Source organism: Ranitomeya variabilis, chromosome 5, assembly GCF_051348905.1.
Source record: "Ranitomeya variabilis isolate aRanVar5 chromosome 5, aRanVar5.hap1, whole genome shotgun sequence".
Taxonomy (NCBI): domain Eukaryota; kingdom Metazoa; phylum Chordata; class Amphibia; order Anura; family Dendrobatidae; genus Ranitomeya; species Ranitomeya variabilis.
The window spans coordinates 661999104-662011397 of record NC_135236.1 but is presented as its reverse complement, the minus strand read 5'-3'; the positions used below and the strand labels follow the sequence as shown (position 1 = coordinate 662011397).

The 12294-nt window shown below is 43.5% G+C and overlaps 1 pseudogene across 1 annotated transcript; it reads right to left on the bottom strand.

Annotated features, from left to right (window-relative positions):
• Positions 1 to 679: 679 nt before the first annotated feature.
• Positions 680 to 12057, bottom strand: LOC143775149 (hepatitis A virus cellular receptor 2 homolog; annotated as a pseudogene). The gene is made up of 5 exons (XR_013215589.1): positions 11922 to 12057; positions 2422 to 2507; positions 2166 to 2364; positions 1512 to 1592; positions 680 to 752 (listed from the first exon to the last, which is right to left on the bottom strand). The product of XR_013215589.1 is annotated as a hepatitis A virus cellular receptor 2 homolog (transcript).
• Between the last annotated feature and the right edge of the window lie 237 nt (positions 12058 to 12294).

Below are 12294 nucleotides of genomic sequence, written 5' to 3'. Positions count from 1 at the left end.
TAAAAAAAAATACATCACACAAGAGATTTCATCACGACTTTTATTGTATTTTCGGATTTTCGTGTCTTGCATTAATTCTGTTCATTTTATGCTGCCTATAAAGGAGATGCAGTAAGTTATTGAAATCATTTATAAGGACTTTTAATTTGTAAACATATAGTATAAACAGTCTTTAGTACTTTTGGATTAACAGAGGATCATGCAATCATTTTGAATCTGAAAAATTGTTGTTACAAATGGACAGGGTATTAAAAATCCTCCAAATCCTTAAAGGTCATATACGAGACATGAGTGATTGCAATGACAACATGTAGAATTACAGAATTGTTACTTATGTGTTCTACTGATTAAAGTACTTTAAATTCCTGCTCATTTCAGGAGGCGGAGTCACTAAGTCACATGCTCATTCGTAGGACCACCCACTAGACTCATGAGTCCACACTTGCTATGTCCAAGAGGCGGAGTCACTCAGTCACATGCTCATATGTAGGACCGCCCACTAGACTCATGAGTCCACACTGAGCAGAGACTTAAATCTCTGATATTGTAAGTTCTACTAATTCTTTCCCCCAAAAACTATATATAAATCTGCTCAGTTCCTCCTGCTCTGTGACATGCTGCATGGAGATAGCATGCCATATTCAACCTGACAAATCTACTGTAACAAATGTGATACCTGGTTTATCATCTTTTTGCTGTGGAAGATTCTTCTACATTGGAGTCTTAATCTTCATCATCGGGACATTCTTCAACTGGAAGAGGATACAAAGTAATAACATCACAATGCAAAATTTACCCAATATATATAGGGCAAGCGGAAGTCCCCATAGCCTTTTTGTTTTTAACTGCCCACGGCTTGATATTTAGCCATGATGTCTTGATGGATGAACGATTTTTAGGAGGTTGGATTTTGTGCTGACCTAAAAAGGTCCACCAGGGTCTTCTCTGCCATTATGTTGATAGTATCAAGCCATCAAGTTGCTGGTCTTCCTCTTCGCCTTGTTTCTTCTATTCTTCCCACCATGATGTCCTTCTCCAGTGATTGCTCTCTTCGTATGAGGTGTCCACAGTAGGAAAGTCATAGCTTGGTGATCTTTGCTTCAAGTGACATGTCTGGCTTGATTTCTTCCAAAAAAGATTTGTTTGTTCTTCTTGCCATCCATGGTATTGATAAAATCCTTCTCCAGCACCACATTTCAAAGGCGTCAATTCTTCCTTTGTCTTGTTTCTTTATCTTCCAGGTTTCACATTCGTGTGTTACCACAGAAAAGACTAAACTATGTACAAGTCGTGTCTTCATCATCAGTGAAATGTTCCTTCATTTGAAGACCTTGTCCAGTGACTTCACTGTTGATTTGTCCAGAGCTATTTTCCTGTTGACTTACTGGTACTTAAAGGACCAGCTAACTCTAGACAAAGCTGAAAATATGGACCTAAGCTTAAAACAGGGCTGGAGAGGACGAAACATGACATAGAGAGTCACAGAACACCAAAGATGATAAATGACTTACGCATGCTGAACATGTCCTCCTCTGTAGTCATGGGATGATGATCTGTAGTCCCAATAGTTACTGAAAGAAGTCCACCATGACCTAAGAAAATGTAAGTGTTACAAATGGCACATGGTAGGTTACAAATTTTGCACTGTGGCCAAAGAGTAACATGTTAACCCTATGATTTTGCAAATTTTAACATGCTCCCAAATATTTCTCTAGTCTCTAAAATATTACTAATAACAAAATCACCTAGCACTCAGTAGATGTACTGTAATGGTTTACACAAGTGACATTTTGGCCTAACAGTAGACCACTGGAGGACGAAGACAGAAGAGGGCCCTTGGCAAGAACAGTATATGGACCATTTGTCATCCAATAGCTCGTCAGATTTCTTATGTAAGATGTTTTTGGAGACTGGTTCATGACCCAAACTTGTTTCAAGTCATGTGGCACTGGTGGTTCTTGTGGATGACATTACGACACTTTGTCATCAGAAAGTAGACATCTTCTATTCCCATCTGGAAGAGTTATGTTTTTACGTGAACCCAATACTATGGACTTATTTCTTCTCTTACGAGATCTCCACCGTATGACCTACTCAAAATGTTTCTCTATCTCTGTATGCACCTACGTGGGTTACTAGATGTATGAAGATGTGAACTCTCTCACCTTCTTGTACTGTAATTTCTACCTCTGTCTTCACATCATTGAGTATTCCAGAGATCTCCAAGCGGCAGCAGTAGGTTCCTTCATCTTCTTTAGTGACCCCGATGATGGTCAGGGACACGTCCCCCTGATTAATGTTCCCCAGCAGCTGATATCGGTCAGATTTCCTCCAGGTCACTTTTTGTCCATCAGTCTAGATGATCTAATTTTTACAATGGGACAACGGACAGTGTTCTCGTCCCCAGCACACGTCGTATACTTTGCTGTCTTGAACGGTGTATCGGCACGGTAAGTTTAATGTGTCATTCACTGAACCAGTCACATTTTCAGATGGTGCTCCAGAAGCTGTGGGGGGAAATTAAAGTTCAAGACTATATATTAATATACGCTGCTGATTTATTAATGGACGCACGCTACTTAATGAGTCATGCACCTGTATTCACATAGGCGTCGGCTGATAAGAGACTACTACTCCCATCATCAGCGCCTGCTATCACTGTTATCAGTGATAGGAGATGTAGCTTGATGGGAGTTGTAGCCTCTCCTCAGCAGATGCCTGTTGACCTGCGGTAAGCTCTTTACCGTGGGTCACAGCCGCGGGGTCACCCTGACATCTGACAGCAGTACAGTTACTGGTGGTAACGTTACCGCTGATCAGAATTGCCGATCAGAACCGCTGTGCCGGTGTTTCCCACGGATGACAGCTTGGGAAATACCATAGGAAGTCTGTAAAAATTGGGAGATCCGCAAACATTTTTAAACTTGTGCTTTTGCTGCAGATTTCACTGACTCAAAGTCAGTGTGTGAAAAACGCAAAAACTTAGCACACAGAATTGACATGCTGCAGAAAAAAATGCCATGCAAATACTCAAAGGAAAATTACTGATCATGTGCACAACACAGCACAAAACACTGTGAAAATGTACCAAAAACGCACCGTGTGCACACAGCCTGACAATCACATTTGCCAAAATTTTAATAAATGGTATGTGATATAAAATCAACAGGAAAAAAAACCAAATAAACTAGCAATACACTGCCGATCAGGTACTTACTTGTAATGGACAAGACAAGGCAAATAATCCAACCAGGGCAAATATCCATTCTGTGCAGTCAAGGTGAAGACGCAGATCTTTCCAAAATATTCAGGGTTAAATGAATAAAAATAAAATGCAGATATATATGAAGAGAAGGGGAACTAATAGAGATTGTGAAATGCGATGGTATCTTGGTGGCAGTTTTGCTACAACGTTTCTTTAGAATGTGAGAAGTTTAAATAAACTGCTGAAAAAATGAAGAGATTCGATGTCCTTCAGTGGGACCTGTGTGGAGACACCATGGTGAACATTATGATAGGTTTGGTGGTGGGTCAGAGCTGATCTGGAGAGGCAAATCCTTGGAAGAGCTCACAAACCCCCACATGATAGCCAACAGTACTCAGACTGTTGTTACATACTGGGATGAAATCATCAGAGCCATTATTACTGGTGCAGGACAATGGCCGGCCTTATGTGGCCACAGTGTTCAAAGATGATGAAGACATTCATGCCACTGACTGGTCCTCACTTAGGATGAGCGAATATTTCAATGTTCGATTCAAATTACGTTTGCTGAATTTGCAATATTTGCCGATTATTTGTCGAATATTCGCAAAACATAGCCGAATGCCATTTACGTCAATGGTAGGCAAAAACAAACACATGCATAACACCTTAGAATGGCCCCAAATGCTGCCAAAACACATCAAATGAGGGACAGACACCAGAAAAGTGGCCTCAATTCACCCACAGTACTAATTGTAGCATGGCACTGCAGCAATCAGCCAGGCATGAGGTATCGGGTTCTAGGACAGCATTTACAGCTGTCAATTGAACTTCACAGTAAGACGAGGTGGGTGAGGGATCTGTGTAGGCCTCCTTTGCCAGGAGCCCTGATACCATATGCAACGCTTCTACCTGCTTTCATGCTGAGCCACACTCAGATGGTACAAATATTAGTTTTGCAGATTACCATTGTCAGAAAAATTTAAGGATAGTAACACGGGTAGTTAAGTCCTCCTGTCGCCTCCAGCTCAAAAATATCTCCAGAATCCGTCCTTTCCTCAACCGTCAATTTACTAAAATGCTTGTGCATGCCCTCATCATCTCCCGCCTTGACTACTGCAACATCCTTTTCTGCGGCCTCCCTGCTAACACCCTTGCACCTCTCCAGTCCATCCTTAACTGCTGCCCGACTAATTCATCTCTCTCCTCACTACTCCTCCGCTTCCCCCCTCTGCAAATCTCTTCACTGGCTCCCATTCCCTCAGCGTGTCCAGTTCAAATTACTAATACTGACCTACAAAGCCATCCATAACCTGTCTCCTCCATATATCTCTGAACTAATCTCCCGATATCTTCCCTCATGTAATCTCCGGTCCTCCCAAGACCTCCTTCTCTCCTCCACACTTATTCGCTCCTCACCCAACCGCCTCCAAGACTTCTCCTGAATATCCCCCATCCTCTGGAATTCTCTACCCCAACACGTCCGACTATCAACCACATTCGGATCCTTCAGACGGAACCTGAAAACCCACCTCTTCAGGAAAGCCTACAGCCTGCACTGACCCTGCTGCCTCCTCACCACTACCGAAGCTACCGCCTCACCAACGCCGGAGCTCCTGCAACCCTCAACCTATTGTCTCTTTCCCCATAATCCTGTAGAATGTAAGCCCGCAAGGGCAGTGTCCTCGCCCCTCTGTATCAGTCTGTAATTGTTAGTTTGTTTACTGTAAGTGATATCTGTAACTTGTATGTAACCCCTTCTCATGTACAGCACCATGGAATTAATGGTGCTATATAAATAAATAATAATAATAATAAGTCCAAGGAAGTGGAGGCCTGATGGTTTCTGAGGCCTACTGCCAGGGCCGGACTGTCCATCTGGCAATTCTGGCAAATGCCAGAAGGGCCTATCTGGTCGTGGGCTGCCTTGTCTGCTACATTGCATCATCAAGACGCCAATACTGTTAACAGTTGTGATGGAGCACAAAGTCGCTGGCTCCGTCACATTCCTCAGCAGGCCGCAGGTGTCCCTTCTGGCTGTAACCCGCCAGAGGCCAGCACCAACAGATAATGTCGGCGGTGTAATGACATCACTGCATCATGCTGCCAGCATCCACTGTTAGAATGGATGAAAGAGTAGTCAGACGCTGCGGAGGATGAGGTGTCTGGATTAGGTCTGTAAAGGAATTTTTTTATTTTTGGGGGACCATCACATTTTATAGGGCTCTGTGAGTTGGACCATCATAGTGTATAAGGAGCTGTGGGGTTTACCACCACCATACTATCATACCATATGGGGGGCTGTTAAGGGTACCTTCATAATAAATAGGAGTCGTGAGGTGTACCATCCTAACATATAAGGAGCTGTGGGTTGCACCATCATACTATATTGGGGATAGTTTTGGTGGGGACCATCATACTATATAGGGGGCTGTTGGATGGACTATCATACTATATTGAGGAATGTGAGGTGGACCATCATACTATATGGCTGTGATGTGGATCGTCATAATATATAGGGGCAATGAAGTGAAACATCATAATATATGGGGGATAGTTGGGGGTACCATCATAATATATAGTGAGGTGTACCATCATAGTATATCTGGGTATTGGGGGACCATCATGCTATATAGGGGGCTGTTCGAGGGACCATCATACTATATGGAGGCTGTGAGGTGGACAATTGTACTATATAGCGGGCTGTGGGAGGACTGTCATACAGTATTGGGGCTATGGGGTCCTTCATTGTGTATGGGGGATCTATCATACTGTTTGGGTTGCCTGTGAGGGACCAGCTTACTGTGTAGGGTGGTTGTGGTGGACATCACACTGTGTGGGGTGACTGTGGTGGACATTATACTGTCTGGAGGTCAATTGGGTACATTATACTATGTTGGGGCTGTGGTGACCATCATACTGTATGGGATGGTTATGACGGACATCATACTGTATGAAGGCTGTGGGATCCTCATACTGTAAGGAGGGCTTTGGTGGAAATCAGACTTTATAAAGGGGCCTGTGGTGGACATCATACTGTGTGAGGGTCTGTGGGGCCTCTGATACTGTATATTGGGGGCTGTGGTGGACAACAATCAGCGTGAACATCACTGGTGAGAACCTGCACAATATACACCTATATAGTGCTAATATCAGACTTAGTACAGTGTTTTTGGTACAGTAGTTTTCCGATCTTGAATATAAAGTCTGCAGTGACTATGTGACTGCCGACTTCTGAATTCTCTAAGTGCTCGCGTGCAGTGAGGATTCTCCGGTGTCGGCGCTAGGAGTTGGTGATCACGTGCAGTGACATAATTTGAACAACATGGACCCCAAAGCAAAATCTTTAATGGGGTTCCCAATTATTGCACGCCTTTAATATCATTGGTCTTTTTATATAGGCCAAAGGGACTTTTGGGTCCCCCTATGCGATGCCTTTAGTTACGCCCTTGATCATGTTGCCATGAGTATGCGATTTGCATACATGCAGTCACGTGCTGATTAGACGTGCGCGGCCTCTCTCAATTCAAGTGAAATGAACAAAGCCGAGTACAATCAGTCGGAATGTGGAAAGCTGATAATGAATTAAGGCTTTCAAGAGATGTCAGAAGCAATAAGAATGGATTTTGGGGGTATGTCAAAAGTAAAAGAAAAGTCAAACATGCTATAGGAATTTCACAGAATGAAAATGGTAAAGTGGTAAAAAATGATGCTGAGAAGGCCGAACTTTTAAATTCCTATTTTGCATCTATTTTCTCTCAGAAAGTAAATGTAACATGAAAGGTTCTTCACTTTACTACTGAAGGAATAGGAGAATCCACGCTATCTATAAACAGAGAGATAGTGTGGGAATACTTAACTAACACAAATGATTTCAAGTCTCCAGGTCCAGATGAATAACATCTTAGAGTACTGAAGGAGATAGCAGAGGAAATTATTGAACCACTCTCCATAATCTTTGAAAATTCTTGTTGTACAGGAGAAGTCCCAGAAGACTGGAGATGAGCGAACGTTGTTCCCTTCTTCAAAAAGGGGAAGAAAGTGGACTCGGGGAACTATAGGCTAGTGAGCCTTACTTCCATACCAGGAAAGTTTGAACAAATTACTAAAAAACATGTATGCAAGTACCTAGATGAGAATGAAGTGATTAACCAGAGGCAGCATGGGTTTGAAACTAACAAGTCATGTCAGACTAACTTAATTTCCTTCTATGATGGAATCACTGACTGGGTGAATCAGTGACATGCAGTAGATATATCTTGAATTCAGCAAAGCATTTCACAAAGTATCTTATACTATTGTAAGGAGGAAGACCGGGCTGCGGGTTCCTGCATCATGCCAGGTCCGGAACTGTGAAGGCTGTGTTCAGTGTTGCCGGGGGGAAAGAATGGGGGACCGCACAGGTCCCATGACCTGGGGAGAGGGTGTGTGGCTAAGCTGGGCAGTGTACAGGAAGAGTGGGAAAGAAGTCTCAGTTTCCCGCTGGCAGCGAGAGCAGAGGCAAGTGTGAGGCGCACTCCGCAATGTGAGAGACAGCGCGGAGTTGAGCTGTGGTAGAGCTTTCACGTACGTGCCATTAAGCCAGTGAGTGCGCAGAGTGCTGCACACCCGGCTAAGCAGAGTACAGTGTATGTGCAGGGGAGCTGGTGCCACGTGCAGGACCCTGAGGTGCGTTCCCTATTGCTGACAGACACGCAGCAGCACACCTGTTGCAGCCAGAAGCTGGACCGTGCTTTGTTGGAATTCTTCAGAGGACACCACACCGCCCGTTGCCTGTACTCCAACTCCCATCAGACTGTGTGTGGATAAGGACTAGGGAAGACTATGGGCCCCCCCGACAGGGCCTAGGGGTACTCAGTACCGGGTCCGGTCACTATTAAAGGGGTGGTCACGATGGCTGCGACCCGGTCCATGGCCCTGGGCGCCCAAGTAAAAGGGATAGTCTTTAAAGGGGTTGTGAAAATAATAAACGTTTGTGACGCCATCTGTGGTATTCGGTCAGAGGTGACCGACGCTGCATAAAGGGGTCCTTTGGGGTGGTGTTATGGCAGCAGGGATGGTATGGCTTCCCACAGGTGAAGCTGGGTCCGCAGGGCTCCCGGTGTGTAGATAGAGATGGTGGGTAATGTGGAAAGAAACGGAGGACACAGGTGTGCAGTCTCTTTTCTTAGTTTACTGAAGAATTCAGGCAGCCACAGTCCAGGGCACCAGATCACAGGTGCAGGCCGGCTTGGAAGTGAGTTGGGAGTCCCCTTTACCAGGTGGAGTTAGAAGTCTTCCCTCTAGCACTGTGATGTAGTCCTTTGCTGCCTTAGGCCTCTCACAAGGTCCTCACATGTTCTCTCTGTCCTCCTTGCAGGTAGGACACTAAACGTACAACAGGTAGCTCGAGCCTTTTTACAGGGTCTCTATCACGACCCGGGCTCTATGTGCTACTGTATCCTCAGTTTTCAATGGCAGACAGGTGACGTGTAGTCCAGCTGTCCTGCCGGTTTCTACTGTGAGTCTTGGAGTCCCTCACAACCTCAGTCTTCCGGCTACCGGTGTCTGCGCTGTGCAAGGAGGTAGCCCTGTCGCAGATATTCTCCCCAGTTCTCACTTACCTGCGCTTCTGCGTGAGTTCTCCTACACGCTCACTACAATCCGTTTGTCTTTCTCTTTCTTTAGGAGCTGTAGAACCCTCGTGGCTGCACAGCCCCTCTGCTTCCTTTCTGCCTCAGACTGCTCCAGTCTGCTGTCTGGCACTCACTGACTCACTTCCCCTCCAGACCAGAATATATATAGGGAAGCCACACACAAGCTGGATCAGAGCTCCCCCTTCTGACCTGGAGTGTGAACATGTTGTAAGCTTGTGTTTACCTGATAAAGAAGATCCTCCCTCGCTTCCAAGCGTGACATCACTCTCCCCGTGAAGAAAGCAATGCCACCGTGACAACCAGGAACCTGGGGTGTCACAACTACGATAAGTGCCATTTAAAAATCAGACTGCTGAATTAACCCTTTAACCCCCTTGTTTATTGTTCATAGCTCATTGTTTATTAACTCCATGCGAGGAGACCATTGCCATCTCTCTTGTTAAAAAATTAAATAATATTGTTATACAGCCTTGTTCTGCAATTCCTGAGTTACTGCATTCACGCATCTGCTTACACTATCCTTTTTGAAAGAATGACCAGCTATTGAATGGACAAGACAACTGTTAGGTGGATTCATAACTGGCTCAGTGATCGTACTCAAAGAGTGGTCATAAATGGCTGCACATCCAGTTGTAAGCATGTCTCAAGTGGGGTACCACAAGCCTCTCTTCTGTGCCCTGTGTTGTTCAACAGCTTTATCAATGATTTAGATGAAGGAAATGAGGGTACGCTGATTACATTTGTTGATGACACAAAGCTAGGAGGGATAGCTAATACTAGAGAAGAGAGAGGATCAAAAAGATCTAAACAAACTGGAACTGTGAGCAGCAAGTAACAGAATAATTTTAACAGGGAGAAATGCAAAGTCCTACATCTGGACAAGAAAAATGAAAAATGTATATGCAGAATGGGAGGAATAGGGCTAAGCAACAGCACGTATGAAAAATACTTGGGTATACTAATAGATCACAGACTTTTCTTCATGAGTCAACAGTGTGATGCAGCAGCAAAAAAGGGAAACACAATTCTGGGATGTACTGTATTAAAAGAAGCACAGAATCTAGATGATGTAAAGTAATTACCCTCCTCTCCTCCTTCTTGGTCAGACCTCATCTGGAATACTGTGTCCAGTTCTGGGCACCATATTTTAAAAATGACATGGAAAAACTGGAGAAAGTTTAGAGAAGAGCTACCAGGATGGTGACCGGCCTGCAAACAATGTCCTACGAGGAATAGAGGATTTGGGAATATTTAGTTTGCAAAAGAGAAGACTGAGAGAAAAATTAATAGCTGTCTACCAATATCAGAAGGGCTGTCACAGTGTAGAGGGATCATCATTATTCTCATTTGGGCATAGAAACACGAGAAGCAATGGAATGAAACTGAATGAGAGAAGATACAGATTAGATATTGGAAACAACTTTTGACAGGGACGGTGATCAATGAGTGGAACAGGCGGCCACGAGAGGTGGTAAGTTCTCCTTCAATGAAAGTCTTCACACAGAGGCTGGACAGACATCTGTCTGAGATGGTTCAGTGAATCCTGCATTGAGCAGGGGGTTGGACATGATGACCCTGGAGGTCCCTTCCAACTCTAACAGTCTACGATTCTATGAGAAATTTCACAATTCATATCAGTAAAAACATTCGACTTGAACCTTTTTTTTCATGAAAATCCAATATGGGAACTATTTGGTCCTTTCATTGTTTTTTGACCAGTGTACTTATATAAAAGTGACATTGGGGGGGGGGGTTCTGTTATGTTCTTTCATTGCATGGAGTTGTGGTTAAACTCTTCGAACCCACTCTTTTGTCCCCAAACCCATCAGTGGTGGAATCCACTTGAAATATAAAAGGGAAATATCTCACCTATTTGTTATTAGGATTCCGGAGTTATTGCCGATCTTGAAACAGCTTCTTTTCAGTTAAAGATGCTTTCCTAGACCAGCAATACCAAAACCAGCCATGGCTATCAGAGGCCGACAGCTGACGTGAGCATGCTTGTTGTGGGCAGCATATGACGTCACTACCGGCTGTGGAAGAGAAGAGGACGCTGGTTGCTGAGGGAGTGATGTTAGGGAGAAGGTTTTCTTTTTTTTAATCAGTATATGATGAGCAGCACAATGGGGGATATTACTACAAAATGGGGACAATGCTACAAGATGGCCAAAATGGCGACATGGATGGAGGCATTACTACAAGATAAGAACCAGGATAGGGACATTACTACAAGATAGGGTCCAGGATGGAGACATTATTACAAGATGGGGACATTACCACAAGATGAGGATGAGGAACATTACTACAAGATAGGGACCAGTATGGAGACATTATAACAAGATGGTTACTTAACCACAAGATGAAAGTGATGACGAAGACATTACTACAGAATGAGGACCGGGATGGGGAACATTTCTATAAGATAGGGACCAGTATGGAGACATTATTACAAGATGGAAACATTACTAAAAGACGAGGATGAGGATGGGGACATTACCACAAGATGAGGACCAGGATGAGGACATTACTACAAGATGGGAACCAGGATGGGGGACATTACTACAATATGGAGGCATTACCAGAAGATAAGGACCAGGATGTGGACATTACTACAAGATGAGGACAGCATGAGGTCATTACTACACAATAGGGACCAGGATGAGGACATTACTATGAGATGGAGACAAGGATGGGTGACATTATCACACAATATGGACCAGGATCGGAACATTACTACAAGATGTTGGCCAGAATTATTACATAGTGCTTATTGTAAGACAATTTTACTGTATGGGGCCAATTATTTGACAAAAAGGAGAAATAAATGTAAAAATGTAAAAACAAATTCAGAATAAAGTATCAAAAAATAATCAAAACATATTTTGCCACTAAAAATGCTGGATTATGTACAAAGACCCGATCTATAAAAATGTACCATAACCCATATGATTAATGTAATTAAAAAATTATCAAAAAGGTATATATATATATATATATATATATATTAAAAAAATGTTATCTTGTTCTGCAAAGAATGTGGCCTGTCAAATTCAAATTTTTTCTATGTGCGGTCCATATACCCAGTCGAGTTTGAGACCCCTGGACTATAATGTTCTCGTTGACCACAGAATCAATATGTTGGGAGAAGTAGATCGGATCATCATGGCTAATGATCTTTGGCTGAAATATTGGAGACTTTGTTGTGTCAACAACCATCATGGCCGTTCAGAAGGTGCTAGAACAGTGTTAAATCCAGAAAGTGGGTGGACCTGTTGTATCAAGAAAACCATGTCAGACCTGTAAAAGTTGGCCATGAGGCACGAGGTGTTAGCAATCCTACTCCTTAGCACTAGAAGCAGGAATATACAGTAGGAGGGAATTGCTGTGGCTCAAATTCAAAAGGATGGTGAATGTAACTCAACAAAGGCTGGTCCTGATGCCTTGTAAAAATGG